The sequence below is a fragment of the Sinohyriopsis cumingii genome, chromosome 17, assembly GCF_028554795.1.
Source record: "Sinohyriopsis cumingii isolate HCF-2022 chromosome 17, ASM2855479v2, whole genome shotgun sequence".
In the NCBI taxonomy this organism is placed as follows: domain Eukaryota; kingdom Metazoa; phylum Mollusca; class Bivalvia; order Unionida; family Unionidae; genus Sinohyriopsis; species Sinohyriopsis cumingii.
Genome location: NC_142977.1, coordinates 8,350,829 through 8,366,896, shown reverse-complemented (window position 1 = coordinate 8,366,896; position 16,068 = coordinate 8,350,829). Strand labels below are relative to the sequence as shown.

The following is a 16,068-nucleotide window of genomic DNA, read 5'->3' as shown; positions in this document are numbered from 1 at the left end:
GAATTTCAGACCCCAAAATCAATAACCTTCTTCCTTACACCAAGTGCAAGCTGTCCAAAACACTTTTTTGAGGTATGTCATTTAGAACTAATGTTACTATGTTACTATGAAAAAAATAATTTTCTTCTTGATGCCACAGTGACCTTGATTTTTGTCCTTTTGATTTGAAAATTAATAGGTTTTCCCTTATGCCAAGTGCAAGCCATACCCAAAGTTTGGTAACCATAGATGATGGAGATCTTATGTAACTGTTCAGAAACCATTTTTCTTGTCTCAGTCAAAAGGATCGTGACTTTTGGACCCTGAAATCGATAAATTTCTTTCTTATCCCAAGTGCAAGCTATCCACAGAGTCTGGCAACTGGAGAACTTGGCTTATTGTTCAGAAAACATTTTCCTTTTTTCAGTCAGTAATCTTGACATTTAAGCTTTTGAACATGAAATCGATAGGGTTCCCCTTACCCCAAGCGTAAGTTATCAACAAAATTTGGCAGCTCTTGAATGTGGACAACTAAACTTATTGTGCAGAAACCAAAATTGTAACAGGTGGATAACATCATAACATAATACACTCTGCCTTAATGCACATGCATAAAAAAACTTGAGCTGACCCAAATCAGCTAGGCCTGTCTTAGATCCTGAATAGTTCAAACTCTCCTGTGTGTAATACCCTTGTGAGTACAGTGTTGCTGACATATGTTCATGTACAATGAAATGGGTGGCATTTATTCAGTCTTGTAGTATAAAAAAAAGCCTTGACAATGATTGCAAGTTTTAAAATGAAAGGTTGTGACTTTAGCTCTGTAAAAGTGTTCCTGCACTGAAATGGGTTTGACCCTGCAGTAGGAATAGTTTCAACACCAGCTGAGAATACCATTTATTAGTTATTTATACTGAAAAGTTATAAAAACTAAGAGACTGAAACTTCTGGGCATATCTTGTCTCTGAAGAACCAACTTACCACTACTTGCATCAGGAATATATGTCTTGTCAAGATCAAATGGATCATCATCAGAGACTGAAATTCACAAAAATAATCAGCCAATTATAAGAGTGATCAAAATGTTTTTAATAAACATCTGTTAAAGCAGTTAAAGGAAATTTATAAAATAATCGCTTGCTTGCAATATCATAAACTAAGCACCAAGCTAACCATTTTAAATGAACTTTAGAGATATCCATTGGATCATTTTCAATTTTTTTTCCCGTCTTTTATGTCAACAAACTCAGCATATAAACTAGTTCAATTACCTATTTAAGAAAGTAATGACTTCAAAAGAGGTATCCATCTCACTAGATAAATATCTCTTTTAAAATTCAAAATTGGGCATATAATATACTGATTAGCTCATGCAAAACTCACTTAAGATAAACAAATAAAATTTGGTAGGCATGTCTGTATGTATCGAGATGACCATAATAAATTTTGATGCCATGGACATATAGGCTGAGAGATTTAGGTAGTCATGTGCCAAGCCATGAAAATGGCGAGTACCAGCCCGAGGTCAAATTTCATTAATGCTGTAGATTCATCTCATCTGTCAGGTATTTATGTACGTATTGTTTATGGTTTATGGCACGTCAGCACAATATTGACCACATGGTTCCTATTTAAAAGCTATATAACAATAATAAAGAACTGCAACAAAATAAATTAAATAAAACAACTTGGACCAACCTGTCCGAAAACATGTAAACAATATAAAAGATAAAAAGATAATACTAAAACTTTGTAAAAGGTATATAAAATAAAAGATAAAGGTAAAAATTATAAAATTCTTACAATATTTCTAATAAAAACTGCATTTCCCCCATTAAGGCTATGATTTTCTCTGGTGGTACATAAATTTAAAACTAATATGACCATCAAGTTCTTTGTTGGTCATTTCTATTTAAAGTGAATGTCTAAGCACCAAAGTCCACCTAGAATGGGGGCCCGGAGTGGCCGAGTGGTCTGAAGCGCTCTCCGTTACAGATCACTGCCATCTCACCTGTCTGCGTGGGTTCAAGTCTCGGATTCAACCAATGTGGGTATGTGAGAAAGCTTGCCAGTAGCTTCTCGTGGGTCAGTGGTTCTTCCCAGGGTTTTCCCGGATTCTTCCTCCACCATTAATACTGGCCGCCATACATACCCTATCATGTGCTGAAAAATGGCGTTAAACCCCACAACAAAAATAACCACTTAGAATGACCACTTTAGCCTAAAAATAGTGTTGATTACACTCAGTTACATGGAGATTGTAAAAAACGAGACTCCCTTTTCCCAGACTGTAAACATGCACTGTACTCTTACTTTGGATTGGGACTATTACATTTTCCAAGGCAGAACTGGTTTTAGGTCGAAAAAATTGCCTAAATTGACACTTAGGGGACAAGTGATAGCATACACTTGACACCTTGTTTTCCCATGATGCAGTGCCTGTTTTGCCAGTGTGATTATGTGTTTATGATAGTACATGCTGGAAGTCACCAATGTGACAATAAATGCCACTTTTAGAATGTTTTCATTATTCTTGATGGGGAGCACCATTATGAGCATATCATAATCTACCTTTCTGCGACATTTGCCATGGAAGAAAATTAACGGCATGAACAATAAAGAAGACCTCTGACTGCTGTATGGTCGGACTGCGAAGTGTGTTTCATCATAATCAAATGTTCTGAAGTAATTGAAATGAACAATCTCATCCTGTTAAATGACCTTGAAAAAGTGGAAAGAAAAACTAAATACAAGAAGAAACCAGGGTAAAAAAAAAGTCTGAATATCGGTTACAGAGTGACCAATTCTATGTTGTATAAACACATCCCCAAACCATTTTAATGCCACTGGTTATTATGAAATATAAAATCAAGACATGAAATTTAAGACAAAGGTTAATCATGATCAGTGTAACATGAAATATAGGTCAATGTGACTTACTTTTAAGATGATGTTGCATTACTCACAGATATATTTTATCAGCAAAATAGAACTTGAAGTGCAAAATGTTCCCATGAGTCGGATTAACAGACACCATCAATCTGTAGGTTGGAACCTGCTTTGCAATCCGGCCAACAGCAAAGAAGTGAAGCAACTGCTTTGTGGTAAATCAAATAGCTATCTTTGATAAAGTTTTGTATTTACCAGTGCAGCTGCAAATATTTTAAAAATAAATATTAAAAAGAAAACAACAAAAACAAAACCAAGAGATCCCTTTTTGTCGAGCTCACCTTTTATTTAACAATGTAAAAAAACACTAATAGTGAAGTTAATCTATATTTTAACATTGAGGTTAATCTAGGGTCTGGTCAGACATATGGCCACGAAAGTGAATGCTTATTCAAGCTTCAGCCAAAGTGGCTCGACAAAAAGCTCCAGCAGTTACCTATAAATGAGAGCATCTCATTATTCTTTCCTCGGTTTTTCTACATTAGAAAAACAAACAAAAAATATACAAGTATGTTCAATGAACACGAATGCAAAACCACAACTTTGTTGGACCCTAATCCTTGAGAAATGACATAGGTGCAAAAGTTAACAATTGTTTGACAGATGGATGGTAGGATGAACAGACATGGGTAACACCATATGCTTCTTCCACATTCATGGTGGAGCATAAAACAATGGAAATACAACGAAACCGGCCAACAAAAACAAGACAAAATATTTATGTTGCTTTGATTTAAGACATACATGATATTGGGCTTTCATTCTGCAACTATAAATACACTCAGAAATTTCTTAAAACTTTAGAAAATTAATGAGATTTTCATGTGGCATGTAAGAGTTTATTTTTTGCAAAACATTTATTGTAACTTTATATCAATGAATGTGAACATACAGTTACTTTAAAAATGATGATAAAATGGTGACGCCATCATCAGCATTGCTGTTGAAGTGATACCATAGGGGAAAAAGCTTTTACAAACTCTTTGGACTCAAGCAAGTACATCAACATGTGGCTCAAAGTGAAGCCCTGACAAAACAGCTTTCACAAATTAAGAATGTCAATATGCACTAACTGTTGTATAATACATATTATTGATAACCTCAAAACATACCTTCTTCCTCCACCACAGATTTCTTGTTTCATCCCCATAGTCATAAATCAGTTCCTCCCCTTCCTTTATATCCCTTAGAGCAAAAAGGCATAATCGTGGTTTCTTCTGATTTTGAAACTTTTTCAACTTCATGACACAGTTTGGTGGCTCCGGATAAGCGTCATTTACATACTGACAGAGTCTGCCCTGTGTGCATGTAGCATCTATGCTATAATATAGAAAGCAGACGCTAAATTCACAAAGTACCACTTTATTTTATCAAATAATAAAGGTTCAATGGAAGATCCTATCTTGCCAATATTTTTTAAAGTAAGTCGGTAATAAACAAGGATCTGTTTGCAATTATTCTGAGGGTCAAAATTTTAATGTGGATTCAATTTTAAGGTCACAGTTAAAAAGTTATGGATCACCATGTTATGGCTGATGTGTAAAATCAACATACAAGTACAAATGTCAACTCTTGTTATGATGTTATTTTTTGTTTAACGAATATTCTGTTTCTGACATAACTCCAGATGAACGAACATACACTGGACATTGTGGTAAATTTGATTCTTTAGATTCTAATCAAATGCACTAAAACATGTAAATCAGGTCAGAGTGACCTGGTTTTGATATTGTTGTGTAGCACTCATCAGTTATAACACATAAAGATTCTGTTTTATAGGCAAAGTATCAAGTACATATTAAATACCAAAACAAACTTAACCAAACTCAGTGATGCAAAATATGAAAACAGGTTCACAGTACGAAATCTACTTTTCATATAATTACAAATTGATCAAGATGCATCCAGATGTTTTACATAAACTCTGACAAAGAGAAACTAAACACTGCTTATCATTAAACTATATGCTTTATCACTTCATAAGCAATCTAAATCTATCAGTTCCCTTCACCTCCATGTGGTTATCACCCAGGGTCTATTCTAGATGCAAGATTAGTAGGCAAATTCTGCCCAATATCAGATAACACATTATTTCCATGTCATGTCTTCGACAAGTTTCTAGACCTGAAACGAATATCTAAACTTTCAAAATAAAATACATTTTAGCAAATGTTTTAGTAGAAAACAGGTATTAGAATATTCATTTTGTTATCTTAGTAAGTTTGGCAGAATTCTGTAAAAGAAACAAAAGAAGGTGAAATGCGAACTATGCAACGTTGAATTAATTTACAAGGGATTAATTTCATACCTTCCAAATCACCTCAATTTCAAACTTGCAAGATAATCATGTCAACATTCAGAATAGTCATATTACTCACAACATCACTTTAAAAGATAACATGTATTCATGCAAGCTGGTGAAGAACATGGTATAGAATAGAGTTTAAAAGGCTTTTATGCATCAATCAAACCAAACTCCCCCCAATATTTTTCCTTTTTTTGGCCATTTGTTCTGTCAGACCAGCTGTAGTCTAAAGTAACAAACTATTAACACCACCACCAACAACTGATCAAATTGCCTTGGAAAGTTAACTCCAATACATTTCTGCATTTGTTTCTTCTTCTTAAAGTTTTGAAGCCATTAGGTAGCTGTGGAATTAATATGCTTAAAATCTGACACCATCATTTTAATTATTTACTTAAAACTCAGTAATGCATATGTCAGCTCTGTATCATTAAAACATACATGGGTCAACTGATATGACTTTGGAACAGAACCATTTATGCTGTAAGATTTGTAAGCTTCTGTTATAATAAAGCTTGCTACTCTGTTTTGCTGTTTTTAGAGATAGTCACAGCATTTAAATGAACAAGTAATCAAGTCTCACCTCTTTACCATCTGTCTTCAGCATAAAAGGAACATTCATACTGAGTTTGAAGATAAACTGGAAAAATAACACTTACACCGATTCGATTTTTACATCCTCAAAAATGTTCTCAAGACGCCTAGTGTCATTTAATTAGATTTAGATGACATAGTTCACTTGTTTTCAATGCAGCTTAAATAGGGAGTGGGATTGATGGGGGTGTCCATTAATACCAAAGTAGGCAAAGAAAAGAGAATGAATTTGATACTTTCATTATCATCAATTCAAATCATATCCAAATACTTCAATGAATATTCAAATAGGAAAATGTGGTATTTGTTTCAGCTCTAGAAGTTTCCATTGTTTAACAGTTTTTTTGTGTGGTTCTTCATGTAGTATGCAAAAACAAATGTTAAATGACAAAAGATGTTCTCAACACACATCAATGTTATAAATATAAACCCCCTAATTTGAGCATGTACTCCTCAAAATTTGGCCATGGGTGTTTAATGTGTAATGTCAGTGCCCAGAAGATTTGAAAGCATGTAAAAAATGTGTGCCCAAGCAGAGAGATGAAGTACATAAATCTTGCACAATGTGGGTGTATCTCAAAGACTTTGGCTACTGAATCTTATTTCTAAACATATAAACACAATATTAATACACATACCACTCTTGTTTTCCATCAAATCTGTATAAAAAGATATAGAACATTTTCATCCCATCTTTAACATATTTTCTCTCACGTTCTTCTGCCTCTTGGATATTTATGCGCTCTCCAAAATACTCTAACAAAAAATCCCCTCTTTTCCATTTCTCATCAGTGAAAACACCATAACCTGAAAAATACCAAATGGATCTAGATTGCTTCCTGTTTTCTCTTCAAAAGGCTCATGTATATACTTAGAGACTGCTATTATTTGGTAATCTGCAATTTATGCCCTATTCAAATACATGCTTATTTTCATTTCAAGAATTCAGTAAAACAATACCAGTGTATTGTTAAGCAATAGAAATGCAATAATAAGCAAGTAGCAACAGGACTCAAATTTCAAACCCACTCTGGGACCTTCTAGAATCCAAAATTTTCTTCATCAACAGTAGTGCAAATATAATGTACCTAACATGAGTACCATAGATGGCATTCTTTGTATCACAGTGACTTTCTCTTTTGACCGTTTGGCCAACAATGTTGGTGACAAACATACATTCACTTAAGTTTATACCCAATCCATGGTGGTTTGCCTACCCTCCCTTGTATTACTTACATTTCTTTTCCACCTGCTTTACTTTATTCAAAATGGTCATATTTAATTTTATTTTTAAAAGACATATTTGCAAAACTTTTAGCGTGATGAGATGTGATGTGATTTGGATTTTAACTTAGCTTTAAATAATGTTAGTAATATCGTTATGATGTCTCCAATGTGTCAGTTTATAGTGATATCCCACCAAGTCACATTATTCTGATACCAGGCTGACCAGTCCTAACACTAACCTCTTAATGCTGAACGCCAAGCGAGGCAGCTGTTAGTACCATTTTTATAAGTTGTTGGTATGACTTGTCCAAGGATCGAATCCACGACCTCCCACATCCAAGGCGGATGTTATAGCCACTAGGCCACCAGAGCAGTAAAACTTCAAGTGTAGAAGGTTTATTGCTATCGTCGATTCACTACATACTGCATTCAGCCCTCAAATTTGTTTATATTTCAAAAATATCAATTAACTATTATGTTCCGGCACAGGGATTTCTCAATTGATCATCACAATAAAGGGTCCCAATCAATAAAGGGTCTCAATCAAACCTGGTAGCTACCAATTTTTCACCACATAGGGTGTATCTCCAAGGCTCCAATGATATAAAAAAATCCATCAACATGTTGCTTCATGGTAATGTAGAACCAATGCAGACCAGCCAACCCTGACATGTCCGTCTCAGTAAGGCAGTTGATTTTTTTCCCGTAAGATTGACCAGTTTTCAGTAAGGTGTAACAAAATATCAATAACAGTACTGCTATTGTAAAGCTGAAAAACATAATTAAAAGTTTGACGCATCGATGATAAATGTTATGTTCAACCGAAATTTTGCAAAGTATGTGTATACTTTATTTACCACTAGTACAGTTGCATAAATTCTAGTTCCAAACCCTATGCAGCTCAATTGCTTGTTTCTATCTCTTGACTTGACATAAATCTTGGAATGTTTCTCCATTTCACATGACGACAGCAATCATATCTCCCGCCACGAGACATACTCAAATTGGCAAGTGATGTCCAAAAAAACGTAATTGTGTCCTTTCCAGCGTTTATTCACAAGAATCTGAACTCTCCTTTTTATTTTTCTGTGTTGATTATTAACACTTTTCGAGACACTTATTTTTCCTTTAACATGCATCGCTTTCTGGAAGCCATTTTAAAAAATTCTACAATCAACAGTTTGATCATGCAGATGCTTCACATGAACAAATAGGTGCAGTTTAAAGCGTCTAGGTGCCACAGTAAAGTTAGTCTCTTTCCCTGACTAATTTCACTAATTCTAAGATGAAACCTGGATCACAATAAAACACGGATGAACCTATCATCCGGATTTTTCCGGCAATGATCATTTTTCCATAGTTTTTGCTAGTATGCCGTAAGTCTGTATTTTAAGGGCAATTTTTGTAAGACTTACAGCAGAATCGTAAGAGCTGGCAGGTCTGCCAATGTCTTGCAAAATTGGCTAAGGGTTACAGTTTTCATCATGATTATGCTTATGTTTTGACATGGTGAGTAGTGCTCTCTCTCAAGCAGTAAAAGTAGGACTGATATTTATTATTGTCTCATCTAGGCATATAAAGCCTACCCAAATAAATACAAAATTATAGAATAACAAACAAAAAATTTACCACATTATTGTTCACTAAAAGTATAAGTTGCCTTTCTTAACTTCCATTTAACCAGCTAAATGTCTGGAATATATCCTTGATACAGTTGAGCTGTAACAAGCTCACCTTAAAATTAGGTTTAGTTGGCGACCCCTTTAATGTTTGTCTGACAAAGAAACAGTCTGTAAACTATACATAGTGACATTTATTTTTTTAAAGTATTTTTGTAAGTTTCATGGACAAACAAATCAAAGACAGTCTGATATGATTTTATGGAATATCCTATGACCAATGTCTGGTTGCTCAGAGAATATGCTAGTCAAAACCTTTGAACTAATGGACATATCTGACAAATACCGGGATTTATGGGAGCCTGCTCTTCTACATCAAAACAAATAACAAAAGGATTTACCTAAATCTTAATTTATGCAATACTACCTTTGTAGTCAGAAATATATTTGAGGCTAAAGCCATCTTTGTCCAGTCCCACATGGCACCACCATTCTGCATCTTTTCCTGGGTCCACACACTTGCTTCTTTTCTGCAATCAAAAGTATATTATTATAGATCATAAAATAACAAACTATATCAGATGTAAATATACATTGTTATTCATTACTCTATCAATGTATGCTGCATGCAGTCTCAATACAAAGACTCACATACTTATCTATCATTGGCATACTAACAATGCTTGCACTGAAAGCCCTACGTTAATATAACAATCCATCGAGTCCAAGAACCAATCCAGATTTTCAAGATGGCTGCCCTGGTGCTATATTGGAAAATTTACACTAAGCATTACAACTACACTATGAATACTAGGTTTTTGCATTGGGCATGTTTTATACTTAATGCTGGCATTTCTATATGATTGCATGCTTCAGTCTGCAGACTATGGGCTTTCTGAACCCTTTACATGTAGATTTCAAAATGGCCACCATGGCAGCCATAAGCCATATCTGAGGTCAAATCTGCACCATTTTAATTTTGGACCAATTAAAAATCATTCAAAGCCTTCTGGTAAAAACCCCATGTCAATATGACTTTCTATTCAGGTGAAGCAGCAATAACAAGATTCTGAACATCAGTGATGTGACGGTCATACTGGTTTTCAGATTTGCACCATGTTCAGTTAAGACCAACTAGACATCATACAAAGCTTTTTAATGAAATCCCATGCTGACTATGACTATTCATCTAGAAGTAACATTAATATTTTCAAGATAGTTGCTGTAGTTGCCATATGGGACATTCCAGCAGCACCATTTTCATTTAGGACCAGCTAGATAGACTTTGGGGTGAATGTGTGTGTAACGTTTTATGGTAATCTTCCAAGTAGTTTAGAAGAAGTAGTGATAACGTGAGCCAACAGACAGACAGATGATGAACAACAGGCCATCCCATAAAATCTACTCTATGACCAGTACAGCTAATAGGATATCAATGAACAAGGGATGATTTGGCCCATTCTGGAAAGGTCACTTGCAGTAAATATTCAAGGCATTGAATTCAAATGCAATTATTTCCAAAAAATACAACATCACCTATTATGATTTGTTTTACATGCAGCATCCAAGTTAGTGCCCAACATAAGCATGAAAAGTGTTGGTGCAATCGAACTATATAATACCTAAAATATCTTGAACCCATAATTACGCATGCATTTAAGTAATACCTGGCATGATTCTTTTCAGCTGCACATAAGCTTTCACATCAAAATAATTTAAACGTGACAAACCCTCCACTCTGCATTGTTGCAGGTGCTGTCCATCCTATTAAACTCAACGAAAATGTACCAGTTAGAGCAAAAACTCATATCACTCATTCAAATGTACATATATTTCTCATAAAATTGTATGAATACATTATTGTTATCATCTACGTTCTGTTATCAATGCAAAACCTAACTTACAGAAATAAGCAAACTTTACACGCTTGACAGCCAACTAGATAACTGGGAAATATCAACTTTACTCATTAAACTCACTGAAGGTGATGCTTACTTGAACTTAAACTCTAAAAGTAATGGGTTGTAATATCAGATTCCCTATTGTATGATATACCAGTCTTCTCTAATTAACTGATCATGACTTTTTACTTCATCATTTCTTGCCATATTAATAATACAAAAAATGTTAAATGAAAAATTCCATGCCTTCACAAAGTGGTCATTTACTTGGATCCCAAACTGCAAACATCACACCACTATGATATTTGAAGACCACCATACAACAGAAATTAATGATAGAAAGTAAAGTTATGTACCTTTGGTGAACAAGCATTCTTTTCCTCTTGTTTCTTGAGGCTGGCTCTAAGCTGAAAAAAAAGAAGGGAAAAAAGTCATACCCAGCAAAAATAATAGGTTAAAACTAAGAACTAGATATAATTATTTATTACACTTTTATAACAAAAACACATTATAACAAGAACTGAGTGTTCTTTGGAAAACTATTTTTTATGCTGCTATTGTGTACAACTGGTAATGATATATTTCCAGGAGAAGGAACCTGTGCATTCAATACATGTAGAACAGCATGTAAACCACACTTTGTTGTAATTCTTCCAGGAGGAAACCATAAAGAATATTTTTAGGGTATCTGATCTAATGATAAATTGGACAAATTGGAAACAGAGTAATCGTAGATAAATTGCCAAAAATTGGGAATTCTGCATTTATAAGCATTTTTCATTGGAATAAAGACCCATTTTTAGCCTCCTACACCCCTGCAATCCCAGACTATTGCATGTCTCTTCCCCACAAATACAGAACTTTTGTTTAGATTTTTATCTTTGCTTGCACCTTAAAACCATATGTCAATAATTAGAGTTATCCAAAAAATAGCATATGTAGATAGATAAATAAATGAGGGGATAAAAAGGAAGGGAATTCAGATATAGTTAGAAAAGCAAAGAGAAACTTACACATGTATCAAAATAGACAGATAAATGGATAGGTAGATAATGGTTTTGGAAATGGCTAGATTTTTAAGAGAGAGAGAAAGAGACGTTTAGGTACAAAAAAAAAACGAACTTAAAAATTAAACAGCAAAGAACAAAACCATTTGAACTTAATTTTAATGATGTTTCAATATATCATGACATATTTCTGTATCTACTTTTCATTTAAAGATCAACTGATCATTCAGCTTTAAGTTTCCATCCAGCAAGAAAACAGTTAAAACTGATTCCCTCATTATATAGTCCAATATTAATGAATTCACTCTTTATTTTTCTTCTGGGGAGTGTTGTGTCCACTCATATGTCTGCTTCCACTTCCAGGTCATCCAATTTTCACTGTGAATTCGCAACATGTATCTAAACAATCTTTGACAAGCCAACTTTGCAAAGATTTGTTTTTATCCATTTAACTATTTGCCTACAGCAACTATGCATCAGTGACATATAATAATCACATAAACAATAGATTAATAAATACTAATTGTGAGCTCTAGACTTCAAAGTGAATAATCATTAGAGATGAGTGCCTTTTATTTGCAAACACAACTGTGACAGAAATATCAAGAGTTATATTATTAACAATAATCACCTCATCAATTTCAAATTAGTGACAGGCATTAAAACAATCTTTGACAAGCAGACTGTTTAGAGTGAGTATTCTTTCACCTCGAACTCACACACTGCCAATGGCCAGGTTAGGACTTTAAAGTCGGAAAATCTGTATACTTACAAATATTAAAACTGAAATATAACTGACAAGTTAAAATATCAATGTTTATTTCCTACTGTCAAAACTTGCCTTAAATAGTAAATATTCATATGAGGCATCTGAAAATGTGAGGCTGACCTTAACATTGACTACAAGATGAAAATGGCAGACTTTGACAGTATATTGTGTGGATTAATGGCTCGATATGTTATTGAAGACTGCAGTACATATCATTGCAAACAAAGGTGTTGATATATGTACTGATACTGTGGAGAGATTGCAGAGTGTCAAACTATTGTTACAAAGCATTATTAATTGAACACAACCTCTCTCTTTCTAAATATTTTTACCTTGGAAACTTGAGCTTGCCCAAGCCAAATTTGAGCTTGTCTTGGATGTGAGGCAAGTGGATTTGTAAAGCCTTACAGGCTGGATAATTCACTAACCAAGGTTTATTGATACATTAATTCCACACTGACAATGAATTAACTGGATTAATGACCATTGGTTTGCAAAGATAGGCTTGATAATCTTGATCCATGTCAGCTGTGAACTACCTAAAATCAAATGTTTTGTTGACAGAATTCAGTGATTTGATGACAGAAAGTAGGAAAATTGAAATTAAGTTATTAAATGATCATGGGTGGGTATTTATCAATGTGTAACTTGTACCTATTCACTCACAAAATTAACAGAAAGTCTGGACTGTATGTTCATTTTGTGAGTGATTAGGTAAAATTTACACTTTGATGAATATCCACCCATAATCATTTAATCCTATAGTATTTCTAAAATAATATAAAATCAATCAGTCTTGATTTGCTTATACTGAAAAACAAGAAAATAGATGCGACCTTTCTTTCTACAAAAATCTGCAATGTGCACATTGTCCAGAGATTTCTTTCAAACGGCAAAGATCATAATGCTGGATATGATGTTAGTAATAAGGGAAAATAATTTCACATACCATAAACAAACTGCAATATAATTTCAAACCCATGGACATAGTTTGTTCATTCATGTATGACAGAGAAAGCCATCTTTCTTACCATTCTCTTTCCGCGCGTGAGCACAGCTGCCATGGTTCTGCCTTTTCCGTGAGTCTGTTATAAATGGCAGGTACAAGTCTAGAGACACAGAATATAAAAATGTGAAATTTAAAGTATCATTTTTTTTTATAAATCAATGTTTTGTGGATGCTGCAACTTTTTGAATTCTGATTCATATTTATTACTTTCTGAAGTCTGTTTAATGTATGGTCTTTATTGATACCGATTATTCAGGATGTGAAGAAAGAAAAACAGTTACTTTCTGACCTGCTAGGAGACCAATTAAATTCATTCACAACACTTATAACTGTTATAATTACTGTCATCTATATTAAAGCTTCTTTGTTAGTTTATGCTAATTTATATATATATATATATATATACACATAATAGGCATTTTAAATCACAGTCATGAAATTTAATTTGCAAAACTAGGCTAAGAGACTCAGGCCCCTGCAAAATGGAGTTCTTGAAATTATGAACAGTTTATGAACTTTATTAACTATTCTTGAACTGAACATGAATACCATAAAGAACAAATTAAGTACCATTCAAGAACAATAATACATCAGAAGAGTTCAAGAAATGTTCATTTGTTCTCTCTAGGGATTAAAGTGGAAACATCTCATCAAATCTTGATAAGTGATCTAAATTTGAGACAAGTGAAAAAGGTAGGTGGGACAAGTGAATTTTCTAAACCATCATGTCCAGGACAACTGGACGAAGAAAAAGAACTGCTCAGTTAATACATGAAACCATTGTTTTTGTATATCTTAATGATTCCTTATAATTTTGATCCCACACCCCTCCTTCAGCTAAGTCACTAAAGTTTCTCCAAGATCGAGAGAATGATTTATTTTTTTAAAGGGGAGGGGGAACAAACCAACATTAAATGTAAATGCATAACCTTTAAAATGATGCAATCTCAGGTCTAGTGCTTCATATAAAAAAGACACACACCAAGGCCTGAGGTAAAGGGGTTCTCCAAATATATTCAAGGCATGTTTATTTTTTATTTTAAAAATTGCTATTTCTGTTTTCTTCTTATGTTTTTCTTTCCAAATTATCGATTTAACATGCTTTTTTACAGACTTTCGGGCAAACAAACATGGTAATTGCTATCAGTTACACACAAGTTTCAACTACCTTATACTCGCGTATAAGCTGAATAATTTATGAGAAAAAGGGGGATCGGCTTATCCAATGGCCATTGTCTAATCTAAAAAAATTTAAAGTCTTTTTGTTGACTACTATAATGGCTGTAAATCGTGAGACACGTAAAAATAGTCTTTTTCCATGTCCTAAGACATATGCATGTAAAAAAATAATTTTTGGTGTCCTGACACTTATTAAACTGTTAAAAAGTACCATGATTGATTTTGTTATTACTTTGCATGTGCATATTTTCTGATTTCTCCAACAAGAAATTAAATAAAGGTAAATACAGACTTCATAATTTGCTGGCCGGTTGAGTTTACCCAGGAGACCAGGCTCACCTATAATGTACAGTACTTACACAGTGCAAAGTGTGCATAGCGTCACTTAAATCCCTGTTATTCCCAAGTATATTAGATGCAGATTTTGCTTTATTCCTTTTTTCGACCAAACTGCATTCTTCCAGATAACATTCCAGCTAGTCCTTAATAGCTGTTTCATTTATGTTGAATCACACCCATAAAAGCTACTTATTTTCAATGATATAAGTGATCCTACAAGTGGAGGCAATATTTATGAAAAGGTATGCATGTTTAATTGTACAAGGCACATAATCAGCATAATTTACAAGCTCACAAAGAGTGGTAATAATAAAGGCTAAAATGCTCATTATAAATCAACAAAGATCATCATCAATCTATTTTAGTTTTGTGTTTTGGCTGAACATCATAACTTTCCACACAAAGGACAGCTTTATGTTTCAGTGTCTCCTTTGTTGATAGTTGGCGAATTTGTCTTTTGTTAACCAGTTAATCATTAAAACACTGAAATTGGCTTATGTTAAGATGGAATTTTAACTGGCAACTATACGAGTACATTGATGTGCAATTGCCTTTTATTCCATAATATTAGCAAGATTACCGTAGTTTTGTAAAATGGGGAGTACAGCATACCTGTCAACTTCTCAAAAGCCAAGTAGGGAGATTGAAAAAAATATAGGGATATTGGGACCTAAAACAGATCTTCTGGGTCCAATATGTGTGAAATTCGCAAATGATGCGCAGTTTCTCCCTGTGACGCGCCTTATGTTCCCCAAGTACGTGCCCTATTTTCATATTCTGGTCAGCTGTGGCCAAAATGCATAGTAACTAAATGTTAGTCTTAAATAAACAAGTAAGAAAGCCAACACAACTTAAAGTTAATCCTTATCGATGCAACTATTTTGTGAAAGCGACTAGCCCTCTTAAAGTTAATCCTTATCGATGCAACTATTTTGTGAAAGTGACTAGCCCTCCATCATAATTCAAAGAAACCATGTTCTACACTACTGTCTGTTATGCAAGCACCAGCAACTGACTGGCAAATAAAGGATTTTGTTTTACTGAGGAGGCAGCCTCACAGAACCTTACATGTGGCAACTATTTTTCCCTGGTTGTATATCTGACCTTATTTCCTTATTGTCGACTCGTAAGGCATTTATTATTGTTTACTATAAAACATGTATTCTGAAAGTTTTTTGAGCACACGTTTTA

The 16,068-nt window shown here is 34.0% G+C and overlaps 2 protein-coding genes across 2 annotated transcripts in view; both read right to left on the bottom strand.

The window, feature by feature from the left end:
- Positions 1-4,057, bottom strand: part of LOC149777710 (uncharacterized) — a 28,544-nt gene extending 24,487 nt beyond the window's left edge. The window contains exons 1-2 of the mRNA XM_089938760.1: positions 4,041-4,057; positions 961-1,017 (exon numbers count right to left, since the gene is read on the bottom strand). The gene's annotated coding sequence lies outside the window, so the exon portion shown is untranslated. The remainder of the gene's footprint in view (positions 1-960; positions 1,018-4,040) is intronic.
- Positions 4,058-13,388: 9,331 nt separating this feature from the next.
- LOC149777709 (steroid 17-alpha-hydroxylase/17,20 lyase-like) overlaps positions 13,389-16,068 on the bottom strand; it is a 38,410-nt gene continuing 35,730 nt past the window's right edge. The window contains exon 9 of the transcript XR_016415447.1: positions 13,389-13,459. The gene's annotated coding sequence lies outside the window, so the exon portion shown is untranslated. The remainder of the gene's footprint in view (positions 13,460-16,068) is intronic.